Source organism: Pithys albifrons, chromosome 3, assembly GCF_047495875.1.
Source record: "Pithys albifrons albifrons isolate INPA30051 chromosome 3, PitAlb_v1, whole genome shotgun sequence".
Lineage (NCBI taxonomy): Eukaryota > Metazoa > Chordata > Aves > Passeriformes > Thamnophilidae > Pithys > Pithys albifrons.
In genome coordinates this window covers 88,820,596-88,834,646 of record NC_092460.1, presented here as the reverse complement: position 1 = coordinate 88,834,646, position 14,051 = coordinate 88,820,596, and the positions used below count along the sequence as shown (strand labels likewise).

Here is a 14,051-nt window from a genome sequence, read left to right as displayed (position 1 = left end):
GGGCAGCAACCCCTTCTTCCTGCCAAAAGTGTTACATACAGAGTTCTAGCCAAAAAATGCTGCCTTCATTTGGCAGAAAGGACCCAGTTTTCAAGTAGGACCAGATAAGAAAGCTCAGTCTAAGTTGTTGCTAGCTGAAAATTACCTAAAGAGACTAAAAATTTTAAGCTTAACCAGAGAAATTCCAAAATCCTGAAAAAAATCTAGTAAATACTGGGGGTTTTATACATGATCAAGAGAAGGTTCTTATGTTACAGGGAAAAAAAATCCCAGTGGGAAGTCCTTGATTGACCTTCAGTGCTTCTCATTATATGATCTTAGGAGTTGGTTTGGTTCTACTGAGGCAAGAAAGAACTAGAAAGATGCAAAAGGGTTTCCAGCAGATGTAGATTTTAATAGAAAACATGGCTGGGAGTCTTGATAAAAAGCATTAGTTAAAGTAGAACCGATTCCTTATTTATAGGCTTTAGCATTTCCTGGGACCAAACCCATTACTTCCTAGTTCTAGACTCCAACCTAAACTGGGGTTATAACAACTAAAATTCAAGAATCCCAATTAAAGAAAATATACCCATGTGTTTCATTAGCAGATAATATGAAGAATCAATATTTTATGACCTCACATATTTGAGTCATCTGTCATGTTTTATCCTTAGAGGCTGAAGTTATTTGACAGCTCTAAAGTAGAAGGAACCAAAACAGAAAAGAAGTTTTTTGCTGTTGTCATACTGTCAGACAAATTTAACAGGTAATAGTCTACAACAGGCAATTAAAACACATTGGTCTCTTATTATAGAACAAATTCTCCTCTGTGGGGCCTGAGGGAAATGCATCTCAAAATCTGATATTTTTCTATAAGAAGACAGCACAAACTCTACTTTCTCTGCATTAAAAAAGAAAAAAAAATGCTGCTACTTTGCAATGTGCAGATGAATAGATGAATACTGATTTGGGGACCTTACATAACAGGGAAGGGAGAGATCCACCTGCAGAACCTCACCACTTGTCTCCTGCTGGGGTCCTGCTACTGCATCCCAACATACCAGTCAGTGGAACCACAGAGAAGGTGCCCATGTGAAAGATACAATCTCTCTCTTGTCCAGATAAAAAGCACAGTGAAAAAAGGAGATTAGATCATATGAAGAGGAGGAAGGGATGAAGATGAAATTGCCTATGGAGTTACCTACAGGTTTAGCAATGTCATGACTGCTCATGCTTTTTGTTTTCCAAGTTCCAGCTCTGAATTTCATGCTGTACTTGAACTCAGCTTTCAAAAAAAAAAAAAGAAAACCCCAAAAAACACTTTTTGCTCCTCATAATTGCAAAGAAAACCACTAGCTCTGAGGAAATAAGAAAGAAATCAGGCTTTTCAGAAGCATATATTTGTACATCTCCCTGGTTTTTGAAGGTTTGTGGTTCATTAAATCTTTCTGGAAAACAAGGACTTTATTTCATGAGCAGTGCTAACAGGATGGGTCTTCTCTCTCCTCTAGTGTGGAACAATAAAAGGAGACATTTTCATTTTTATTTGTTTCTGTAGATAGTAGTCTAAAAGAGTCAGTTTCCAAAGTAGCCACTATCTTGTTTATCAGAGCATTTTCTTTCATTTTCCACATCCCCTTAGAATAGCTCCTTTCATGCGTTAAAAAAAAGAAGTATTTGAGAAAACTTCAGTCTCAACTAATTCGTATTTTGCACTAAAAATTCCTTCAATATAAAATTCCTATAGGCAACACCAGGAAAGTCCAGGAGAGTGAAGAAATCTGAACTATAGCTTTTTTTTTTCCTGTCTCCAAGCAATCTGAGACTCTGCTACCAGTGGGTTTTGAGGTTCACCTCAGAGAAGAAGTAGGATAGACACACGATGAATTAAGGGCTGTAAGAATGACCACAAAGCTCATCTCCCAGGCTCAGGGACCCATCACTTTGGGAACACCATGAAACAACCATATTAACCTAACTACAACCATAGCTGATGCTTTCCACGGTGTTGCCCATGTGGAGTGAGCCACTGCAGTGCCACAAATGCCTGGTCTGTGGTCCCAGGTGCTCAGCAGCGTGTCCCAGAGACAGCCCAGGATGGGCACCAGGCCACCTGTCCCTGCTCTGTTTAACAGAGGCTCAATTGCCTTATCAGGCACATCAGAAAACAGGAGGATTTTCTTTTTCCTTGAGTTCTGCTTATGTTCAGATTTGCCAAGACTGATGCAGCATCTTGGCTCACCCTGGCTGCAGGGACTTTGCCACCGGCAATGCCCTGCCCTGCGGTCTCACAAACCCAGGCAGCCTCTGCTCTGCCCCAGGGCTCTGGTGATCTGACAGGATGTGACTGCCAGAAAAGGGCTCCAAATTAGGAGAGGTTTCAGTGTCTGAGGCGATGAAATATTTAATCTCTGCTCTCTCTGGGAAATGCATCATCACAGATTTACTTATCTGCTGCTCACTGACAGCAGAGGCTGACAAGGACGATGACAGCTGACACACATTAACCCAGCTGTGCAACACCAGCTATCACTCCACAGCAGAAATCCATCATTATTATTTAAGCACCAAGGAGGTGTCTCAGTTGGTGCTGGATACCAAACACAGGTGGCACCTACACTGAAAAGTCAGCTTTGCCAGGGTCTGTTGGAGGCAAGGGGCTCTTGGCAGCCCCCTCAGCCCTGGTAGCCCCAACACGGCCAGAAGCAGTGGCAGCAGTCCCTGAGCTGCACCAAGGGTACATGCAGAGTCTCCTCTGCCCCCATTGCTGACCTGGCCATACTCTGGTGGAGCAAAATGAGAGGGAAGGATGGACAGAAATTACTTGTTTAGGGGTGGGAGGGTAGAAGCCTTTATTGGAGCTTTATGAGAGCTACACAGCAGGATAGTGCATTAACCCGACACTAAAGGCTGCTGGTGGAGTGAAAGGCTCCTCAGGGAGTGCTGCTGCAGATGTAACTGTGTAGATGTAACTAGACCTGTCTTGTCCACCCTTTGTCTAAGATGCCCCTGTTTTTTATAGATGAGCTTCATTTCTGAGCAAATAATTATCGGTGTCTTCTTTATCTGATGGGTTGTTCTGAACTATTGCTGTCTCTGAGAAAGGGGTGACTGAGTTTTGAGGAATCATAGTGAGACTGGGCTTTGGTTTAAGATGGTGGGCTTTTGCCCCTGCTTGTTAATGTTTTTTACTAGACTGATTGCTGCTCGAGACAGTCCTGCTGTCTCTTGCTATTACAACGGCATCCCTACATTGAAAGGTGGATTTTAACACAAGACTTGCCTTACAGTCATTGGTGGGAACAGCCAAACAACTGGAAAATTTTCCATGTGTCAGTGTGAATCAGGTGTAGGGAGGAAGGGGGAAAGAAGCCACCAAGGAGGCTGAGCCGTGGAGCTGATCTTATGCTGTGTGAGGTGTGATTCTTCCAGAGGAGGGAATAAGGTGGGTTATTTACAGTACCTGTAAATTTTTATATGGATTTTTACATGGTTATTTACATGGATGCCTGCCCAAGACTCCAGGTCTTGCTGGATTCACTGGCATGTTACCTTCCTCTTCTGAGCCAGAGGATAAGCACAACCAGGACACAGTGTCACACCTGTAATTCAGGGCTCCTGCAAACCAGCCTGCCTTTCTTCATGCTCTTCAGCTGGCAATTTCTTCACACAACCCTCCCCTTCCTTCTCTGAGAAGGTCTTTTTCCTCCACACTGCTAATCATAATTTGCTTTCTGTGCTGAAAGCTCTTTAGGGAAGGAATCTCCTCTCTTTCTTTTACAATAGTGCACTTAACACCTCTATAGCTACTCAGAAAACTGTTTCAGGGGAAAATATAAATTAATAGCAATAATAAATCCTTTCACATTGTCCAAAGCCTGCATAAATTGGTTTTGGAACAAGAAGGGGAAGATGACAGAAATGATGCTGTCAGGACTGTGAGCATCCAACACTCCTTTCTGCACATCAGGCAGCCTTCCATGGCAGATGGTGTTCACCAAAATGCTCACTCTCTCCTTAGACCCTGGCTTTGCCAACTCCCAAATCCAGCCTCTCTTCTAGATGAGCATCATCTAACCCTATAGAGATTTTTTCAGTTTAACATGTAATCTTGTATCTTTGGGAATGATCGTGGGCATTATGCCCAGTTTCAAATACTTTCTATTTGCCTAGAGAGTATATAGGCAGCTAATTAACATTCCTGTGCTCAGGTAAGGTAATCATTAAGCAGCAGTTTTGAAATCTCAGGCCAAAGCTGCTCCAGATCTGTGTTTCTGTTGCCCATAAACATGTAACTTGGCACCTGCACCTTTCTCAAAGGCAGAAATGGGATCAATGTTTACAGCTCATTAGCAGGTTTTGGTTGAGAACCAACATTACAGCAGCCAGCCAGTCTGAGAGGAGTGTGCTCAGGGTGAAGGACCCACAGTCTTGCTTTGGTGAGCCCCTGCCCCAGAGGTGCTCTGGACAAAGTCCTGCAGCTGCAGGACCCTTCCCCTTCCTCCACAGTGAGCCCCAGCAGCCAGAGCCCTGCTGGAAGCCTCAGCCCAACTCATCAAATTTCCTCTTCCCACCAGTACAATTCCACACAAAGAGAAAGTTTGGAAAGCTTTTGGAGATTCTTGGATGTGCCTTTGCACAGCATGGAAGTGAGTGGGATGTGTGCCATGCTCCCAGGTCACCCATCTTTGGCACTGCCAAAGAACAGGGAGATTCATTTCACACAAAGATAAGAGAGTTTGAAAGTTTATTATTCTGCAGCATTTAAGGTTCATTAGCATTAACATTTTTAATATGTTTTCTGAGACATTTAAACTGAATTTCTTGTGATGTTTTAGTTATCATGTTAAAATTAAAAAATCAGCAAATTTTTTTTTCAGGAAATTTCTTTCACAGAAATGTCATTTTAACATGATGGAATGGGCAGAGAACTGTCAAGGCCCTTATCCTTTCTGTTAGAAGGAAACACTAATTTATGAACTGGGGAGTCATCTGGAGAAATACAGTCTGTTGAAAAAAAAGAGCAGAGCTCCGTTTCTGCCATAGCACTAAAATAAGCCCCATCGTAGCAGCTTCCTTACACAGAGATCCTGGTTGGCACCTCCAACAATCTGCCTCAATATCTTGGCTTCCTCCCAGGGCTGAACTCCTACTGCCTGTCCCTGCTGCACAGAAGAGCAGGCTCAAACCACCGTGGAGCCTGAGCCCTCACTGCAGGAGCTGCCTGGCTCTCCCCAGGCTCAGGCTTGCTCACAGCCCCACGCCCTGGGCACTGCCTTCTGCCCACCCCGGTGGCCCAGCCCAGGCAAGGAGAGCTTTCTATCAACAGCTACAAGATTTGTTTTTACAAACCAAAAACATGCCAACATCAACTTCTAACATCACCTAGCACAAGGAAACTCGTAGAAGACATAAAGCTAATAAATCTTTATATAAACTGTTATTAATAAAATAACAAAGCCCATAAGATTGTATAATGACAGTCCAAACATTTTGTGGCCCAGGACCTTATCAAGGTACCTCAGTGACATGGCTGGATGCTCAGAGGAGCTTGCAGTAAACAAGTACACATCGAAGTTTGTAACAGCTTTTAAATACAGGCAATGCAGAGCTTTCTGAGCAGTCTGATCACGCAGCTTAAAGGCTGGAGGAACAAACAAAAATACCTAAGGTTCCTCTGGGTTCCAGGGAAGAAACTGAAAAACAACTCTAGCAAATGGGCAGAATATAAAGAAAGTGAAACATTTTCTCATTAAGCAGTTAAAGAACAGGAAGAGTTTAGGAATCACTGTTCAGGGACTCCTGTTTAGTGACAGCAATTTATTTGACCATCTGGGCAAAGAAAGACTGCAGCAAACCACATGGAGCAAATAAAAATAGATGAACAAGTGACTGATTTTCCTTGACTTGAGCCTACAACTCTGCAGAACAGGAAGTGACTTCACGTGAAAGACATTATTAATGGAGGCATTTCACCCTCTTGCCAGTCCTTCCAACAACATACTAGATCTCCCAAGCCAGCAAACCTGTCTTGAGACGTGACTCCCATTCCAAACTTGACAGAACACCACCAAGTACAAAAGACAAATTGATGAGCCTTCTGGAAAGGGATCACCAGAGGAAGGAGCATCTCTGTGATGTTCCACAGTAAAAGAAAACTCTTTAGGAGAAAGAATAGGAGGCTTTTTGCTGTGTTTATTCATTATGATAAAAATCTTCCTTTTCTTGACAGGCACAGAGCAAATATTGAAATGGAGGAAAATGCTGCCCACTGTTTAGCAGAATCTGATCACTGCATCTCAGTGTTTCAGTGTCCACCTCGAGCAGACACACAGCCTCCTCCCTTGTCCAGGGCACACTGCTCTGTGTGTGATGGTGGCAGAGGGACAGTACAGCAGTGCAGCACCAAGCTGTCCAGCTAAGGGACCCAAAAGCTGCTGGTAGCGAGGCACGGATAGCGGAGCCATCACCCAAGGGAGTCCTGCTTCCATGAGCTCAGACTGGTGCCAGCAGATGACAGGGGTGACAGCTACGACTTGCTCCATCCTTGGATTGGACTGTCTTCTGTCTGCCTGTCACTCTCCTCCTGTCTTTCTCACCAACATACATGCATATGTTGTAATCTTGGAGCTGCATTCAAACCAGAGGAAAGCCACCTGAGCCAGGGATTAGGAAGGGTGGCAGGGAAGCTTGGAGCCTACCCATATTCAGGATTTTGGAGCCTGTCCCTGCCACCAGGCTATCTTTAGGAGTAGTTGAAGGAGGGTCTTTCAGAAAAAAGAAAACTGTCAGGCTCTAAAAAGGTGCCTTCTTTAAGCTGCTCTAACCCCAGGATTTATGGTCAAAATTCACCTGTTCCTCCAGGCACGGTCTCACTGACAAGAGCAGCCAAGTTCACTGCCATGTGTAGCTTGGCTCATGTCTTTCCACTGGGCTGGCCTGCTCCTTGCATCCCTACACCAGGCCAGTCAGCCCTTAAGATGTTTAGCTGATCTTACTGAGCCTTTCTGATCTGGAGTTGAAATCTTAGACCCACCTTCTATAAAGCCATTTCCTCCCCAGTGAAGGCAGTTACGGTGCACAACTGCCCAAAAGGATTAAAACTACCCATCGTCAAGCCCTCTGACAGCCTGTTATAAACAACTAATCCAAAACTGCCTAACAGTTTGGTATTGCAGGCTGAAAACTTTCCCTGCATGGGCAGTAGCTTCTCTCTTCACGCATGTGCATTATACCTCCAGGACTCACACACCTCACTTTGTTCATCTCAGGCCTCCCATCACATCCAGGTCTACAGTCCTGCAGGAGCCAACAGCATTCATTCACCCTGGAAACCATCCTGAGATTCAATATGTCACCCCAGGAGGGCCCTCCAAGGACTTCCCAGAGCCTCACACCCAGCGTCTGTCTGACTGTGAGAGAGCTGATGTTATGTGAGGTTAGGCATTTCCAAGCCTAACCTCCATCTTCTCTCTCCTCCTAAAAAAATCTCCTCACCTTTCTCAAAAATTCCATCTGGAAGAAAACAGGAAATTGAAGAAGTCAAGACCACAAATAGGTAGACTACCCTGAGCCACCCGGAGCTCCAGACTTAATTTCCAAATACGTGTCTCCTTTCATACCCTGGCACAATTTGGTCAGACTTAATTACTCAATCCTTTCTTTTTTTAAAGTATAAATTTGTCTTGACAACCACATTTTTGCTGCACACTTTTGCTTTCTGTTGTAACAGCTTCGAAAAAGATTCTGTCTAGAGAAATAAACAATGCAGAAAATAATGTTTCCCTGCCATGTCACTTCTTCTTTGCTGTGACGGTGGTGAGGCCCTGGAACAGGTTGCCCAGAGAGGTTGTAGATGCCCTATCCCTGTGTTAAAGGCCAGGTTGGATGGAGCTCTAAGCAACCTGGTCCAGTGAAAGATGTTCCTGTCTGTGGCATGGGGTTTGGAACTAGATGACTTTTAAGGTCTCTTCCAACCCAAACCATTCAATGATTCCACGATTCTCCCCCCAGCACACTGCCTACAACCAAACAGCCTCCAAACTGACAGACATCCCTCCTGTCATGTTTCAGTCTCCATATACAACAGAAAAAGAGGGAAAAAACAATGTAAGAGAAAGTTAGATTTCAAAACTGCAGGAATTGGCCAGAGTCAGCCAGGGGAGGGCAGGACAGTCACTGAGAGCATTAAGTGTTCAAAGAGTGTAGCTCTCAGTCTGCCAGCGTGCTGTTGCTTTCCCTTGTGAATACCAGTATGTAAGTTGACAGCAAAGTTCTGTCCAGCTGTGTGTTGTACACAGATACTGGAAACCTGGCAAAATGGATTTGACTGGATCCTTTGCTCATTTTTCTGTTTCTTAGGAAAGGGTATTTAATAAAAGAAAGAGCATTCTGTCTGTTTTGTGGTTAACTCTGACTATCACCACCCCTGTGGCTCTGTCTCGGATGGAAGCAAAGCACTTCACTTTTAAGAGAGAAGCAACAATATGCTTTATTGATTAAACCAGTGATTTAGCAAAGTTCAACAGTAAATGCAACAGTGGTTTAACAAGATTCAGTGGTAAGGTATCCTTGATTATTTACTGCATTAAGGACAAGGTCACACAAAACTGCCAGGGAGACCCTCTGGTTGAGTCATGAGCTCCAGAAAGGATCCCCTTGCACTCAAAACCCCTTTTCAGAGAAGGATGTAGGTGTGGCTGGATTCAATCCTAGTCCCAGATTTGGTCAATAGTTTGTATCTGAAAGATTATATGTACACAATCAATCCTTTATACCACTTAGCTAAGATTTCAAAGATTAGTGTGCTATTAATCATTTAATGAGTATCTGTTGCAGCAAGGAATCTCTCAGCCTCGAGGAGTAACCTGACCTTTAAAGGTGTCCCCACTCAAGGGGACATCCTGGCATGGAGTTTGCTGCTGTGCAGGACAGCTCAGTGGGCCTGGGCTGACCATTATTTATAGGGTAAGATGAGTGACTGTGGTCATATTTGCACACCAGCAAAACATCTGGGGCACCATTCCAGTCAGCCCTTGGCTACCATGCTGCTATCCAACCCCCCCAAAGTCCAGAGAAAGCTGGATGCAGCCATCACAGCCCCACTGGTGGGGAGAATGAGGGAAGTGATCCATCCCCTGTACTCTGTGTTGGTGAGGCCACACCTTGAGTATTGTGTTCAGTTCTGGGCCCCTCAGTTCAGGAAAGATATTGAGGTGCTGGAGCGGGTCCAGAGAAGAGCAACAAGGCTGGTGAAAGGACTTGAGCACAAGTCCTATGAGGAAAGGCTGAGGGAGCTGGGGTTGTTTAGCCTGGAGAAGAGGAGGCTCAGGGGATCCCTTACCACCCTCTACAAACTACCTGAAAGGATGTTGTACCCAGTGGGGATTGGTCTCTTCTCTCAGGCAACCAACAGTAGGACAAGAGGGCATGGGCTTAAGCTCTGCCAGGGGAGGTTTAGGTTGGATATCAGGAAAAAGTTCTTTACAGAGAGACTGGTCAGGCATTGGAATGGCCTGCCCAGGGAGGTGGTGGATTTTCCAACCCTGGAGGTTTTTAAGGTGAGACTGCATGTGGCACTGAGTGCCATGATCTGGTGATCACAGTGGGGTTGGATTAAGGGTTGAACTTGATGATCTCAGAGGTCTCTTCCAACCCAACTGATTCTGTGATTTTATGATTCTATGAACACCATCACACCATCCCCTCAGATGCTGGAAATGTCCTTGTGCAGCCATGAACTGAGCCTTCTGATGGCTACACAGTCTGAGCCAGACATTTAGCAAGTTCTTGAATGCTCCTAAAACCATTTCCTACAGTCCTAGAAACACTTCTTACAGCCCATGCCTGGGAGTTCAGCTGCTGCCATTAGCAGGGTGCACAAAATACCACCCAGCAGATTGAATAAATCCCACTGTTCCACTCAGCTCTGGTTTAACAGGGCTTGCTTAGCGAACTGGTAAAAACCTTGTCATTTTTATGTGATTCGATTCTATTTTATTTCAAGGAAGTGCTGCAGCAGAAGAGTGAGTTCACACACCCTTCTGCTCGATGAGCTTCTCCTCTAATGCCATATGGACAAAGATATCACATATTTTCAATCCCACAATTTTGTGAAAGTTTTAGTAACTCCTCAAGGTTTACTGTGTGTTCTCTTTAACCCCTGCCCTCTCAGGTAGTCTTTGGTAGCTGTGAGTGGCAGCAGAGCAGGAACTTGCCAGATCCAGTTTGGCAGGAGGAGGAGGAGGAAACACATTTGGGCAGCTCTGGTGTAGACAGGTCATTTATCATGTTTTATTGAGAAGACGCTGAACAGTGAAACACCAAAAGAGGCTGCTAGCAAAGCAGTTGGAGAATTTCTGGCCATTCTTCTTCCCATTTCCATAGGGTAGCCTGTGCACTCTTCATTGTTTCAACAGAAATGCAGGTGAGGCAGCAGAGAGCACACAACTCATTCACCTCCTGGCCACATAGCTATTTCCAGGATAATCTGTGCATAACTTCTCCAAACACGTGTTAAAGTTTCATCTTGGATCTTACAAGGATTCTTACAAGTCTGGAGAGGGCCTGAGTTGGTGCCTGGCCAGTTACTGAGAACACAGTATTTGCCCCAGGATCACACTCTGGGTGATGCATAAGCAACTCCCCATGGGGCCATGGCAAAGGATGCTCAGTGATTGAGGGGAAAGGCACCCACAACAGGTGGGCAAATGGCAATACACATCATTCCTCTCTTATCACACAGAAAATACAATCATTCTCTGAGGCCACTCAAATAGTGTTGATTATGTGTTTTGAAGATATTACCTTCAAGGAAATAAGAAATGATGAGACATTGGCTGCCCTGTGCAGCTGGTCATTTATCTGCCTTTCATGCCTTTTAATTACACACATCTAGATTGTCGAGGCCCTGAATGCATGTTGCTGTTTGAATTTTGGGGTGCAGAGGATACAAATGGAGTTTTAACACACTTAGCATTGCACCAACCCTGATGTATGCAACAAAACCTGAGTAGCTGATTCAGATCAGCCCAAAGAAGGGCAACAAAGCCAGTGAAGAGTTTGGAGTACAAGTCCTTTGACGACTGGCTGGGGTTGTTTAGGCTGGAGAAAAGGAGGCATGTGGTGCTTGGGGTTATGGTTTAGCAGTGACCATGGCAGTGCTACGTTAAGGATTGGAGTCAATGATCTTAAGGGCCTTTTCGAACCTTAACAATTCTGTTATTCTATAAGCAGAAAAGTGAGAACTTCAAGCACCTCATTAAGACTGAACTTGTCCAATTTTTTTTGGCCCACAGCCCAGGCAGCAGTGTTATCCAAGGTGCCTCAGCATGTCTATTTTCAATAGCAGGCCTTCAGCATCAATGTTTCTCTCATTCTTCATCTCCTCCCATACACTAAACACAGTGTCAGCATTCAACAGAGATAATGTGGCCCTTTAGGCTGCAGGAATACTATGGGGGTGCTGGGAAGAAATCTCTGGTGTGCCATTAACCCATGGGCTTCTGCCAGCTGATGTGGATTTGCAACAGTACCAGTTTCGGTGTCACCAGGAATGCCACTTGCTCTTTAACATAGTAATCCAATAAAAGATTAGGACTTGGAAAGGTGTTGTTTTCTAGATGCCAGTCAAATAAATGGCAAAGAAGATATAAGTATGGCTGGTGACAATTAATGGTGTAAAGTGGTAAGATTGTCGGAGATAATAAATAGTCAGACTTAGAAGGTCTGCCTTTCTCTCTGTATTTACTATTCATTTGACTGACATTACAGTAACAGCATGTAAGGAACCATTTAAAATTACATCCTTTATACCTTGCCAGAGAGCAGCCTGGAAATCTCCCCGTGATTCATCTTTACCACAAAGAAATATCAGTAGCCTCTCTCTGAAAATGTCCATAAACACTAAAATGCTCCAGACTGAGTGTGGCCCAGCTCTGCAATCAACAGAAGTGACTGCCCTAATTGAACGGGTCAAGTATGAATAGTGACCATGTTGTGGCAATGTCAGCCTAACAGGCAGCCTTGAAAGACTTCAAAGGGGGAATTTAATAGCAGAGCACCTGAGTGGTTGAGTCATACAGCTTTCATGAAGGCTGCTTTCATTAACTGATTTCTAGGCAACAGCACTAGAAACAGGTTGTAAGTAGCTCTAAGAAACCTCAAGGAGGCAAAAGCTACTGAGGGATGTTGGATATGAATGACTTATTTCTGCCTCCTCAACTAGGCACCTCTGGTATTTATTAAATTTCATTTCCATGTGTAAAACACCTATGTGCAAAATTTGTCTAAAGAACTAATAAAGGTCTTTGTACGTTGCAATTGAAACAATGAGTACTGCTGGAAATCCAATAAACAGTCTTAGGGGCTTGAATAACACAGGTACATGAAATTATGATTAAAAATAATTGAAAGAAATGGCACATTCAGTTCTATTAAGTTTAGATTGTTCCTAGGAGTATCAGGGCATGTGCTCCTCTCCCAGGTATGGATTGTTTCAGAGGCTCACAAACCCCTATATCTCACTTAGCAAATAAACAGGTTGGAAGCTCAGGCAATTTTTCATTATTTTATTTAGGGGTGTGGCTTACCTATATGTCTCATTGCCATATTATTTACATTAGTAACAATATTCATGAAGTACACCAAATTTCCCAACCCAGACCATTTTTTATACATTTTATTTGTAACAACTAGGTCCATTTCTCATCCATTCTTTATCCTTCATTTTTTCCTGCATGTTTTGAAGGTGAAAGGAAGCTCAGGGAACTATCAATGGCAAGTCTTCTTTTAGAACTGGAAACTACCATCCCCATTACATATGTGTCTCATAAAAATGTTTTTAGCACAGTGAACATTTTATTTCCTCTTCATTTTTTGACAAAAGGAAAACTGTTCCATTTTTCTTTTTCAGGGCCCTGCTTAGTTCACCTTATGCTTCTGCATATTTATTTACTGCTTTCTAGTCTCAGCAACATCAATTAAAAGTGTCTTGTAGAATAAATCTATACTAGAGATACATACTGAACACATGTGGGCTATAACAAGTCAGAATTTTCCTCCAAAACAAACTTGGCTTGAAAAATGCTGATTTGTTGGAGAGGAAGACATTCAGAGTCCACAGCAAAAGGGTTTGCCACCACCAGGCTCTCTGGTTTGTGGTATCACCATCTCAAGCTCTCAGGTGTGGGCATCCTGCTCCAGGGCATCACACTCCGTGGGTGAATCAGCTGCAGGCCAAGGTGATCATGAGAGTCAAGGCATGTGGGGAGTTTGTGGGAATGGGAGAAGGTGGCTTATCCATGTAACATGGTGAGGGGGGAAAATTAAATATTTCAGTCTCCTTACAGTAACATTTTTTAAGAGTTTCTAGTTCTGAAATTCTTTATTCTCTATCTTTCTTTTGTTTTCACAAAAATAGTGTTTTCCCCCTAGTTCTGCCTTCCGGCAGTGTCCTGCAGGGGCCCGTGTGTTACAGTGAGGGGAATGGGATTGTGAGGACAGTGGCTGTCCTGTCCCCCAGGCTGTGGCCTTGTAGGACCCCTGACCAGTGACCCTTCCACAGGAGGCAGTGGAAATGACTTCATGGTTTGGTCTTGATGATCCGGGACAGTTTAGCCAATGGTGAATTTGCAGCATTCATTTGGTGCAAGAACCTTCTGTTCAACGCCAGACACTGGAGCAGCCAGGTTTTTGCACCTGCTGGTATCATGGGTCCTTGCAAATATACTTTTTCATTAAGCCCCTATTCCCATGGGCTGCTCCTTCCAGCACAGTCACTTGCAGTGAGGAGGGGGAGCCTTCCTCCCCTGCCCCCAGTGCCACCATAGCCAGTCTCTGCTCTCCCTGTCTGCAGCTCTGTCTGCAGCACACGAAAGCTGCTTAATTCTTAAGCGAGAGTTTGGGTTGAAAACACCTCTGCACATCTGTTTTCGTTTGATATTTAACACAAGGTATTATTTTATCATGTTTGCAAATGTGGATTGTGTCCTCAGGGGAGTGAAAGAGGTTATTGATACAGAACAGAAATGTCAGGATTTAACTCAATTCATGGTATTCATCTAGTAAAT

The 14,051-nt window shown here is 44.0% G+C and overlaps 1 protein-coding gene across 3 annotated transcripts in view; it reads left to right on the top strand.

Annotated features, from left to right (window-relative positions):
• LHFPL3 (LHFPL tetraspan subfamily member 3) overlaps nt 1-14,051 on the top strand; it is a 250,906-nt gene that overhangs the window by 233,900 nt on the left and 2,955 nt on the right. The window lies entirely within an intron of this gene.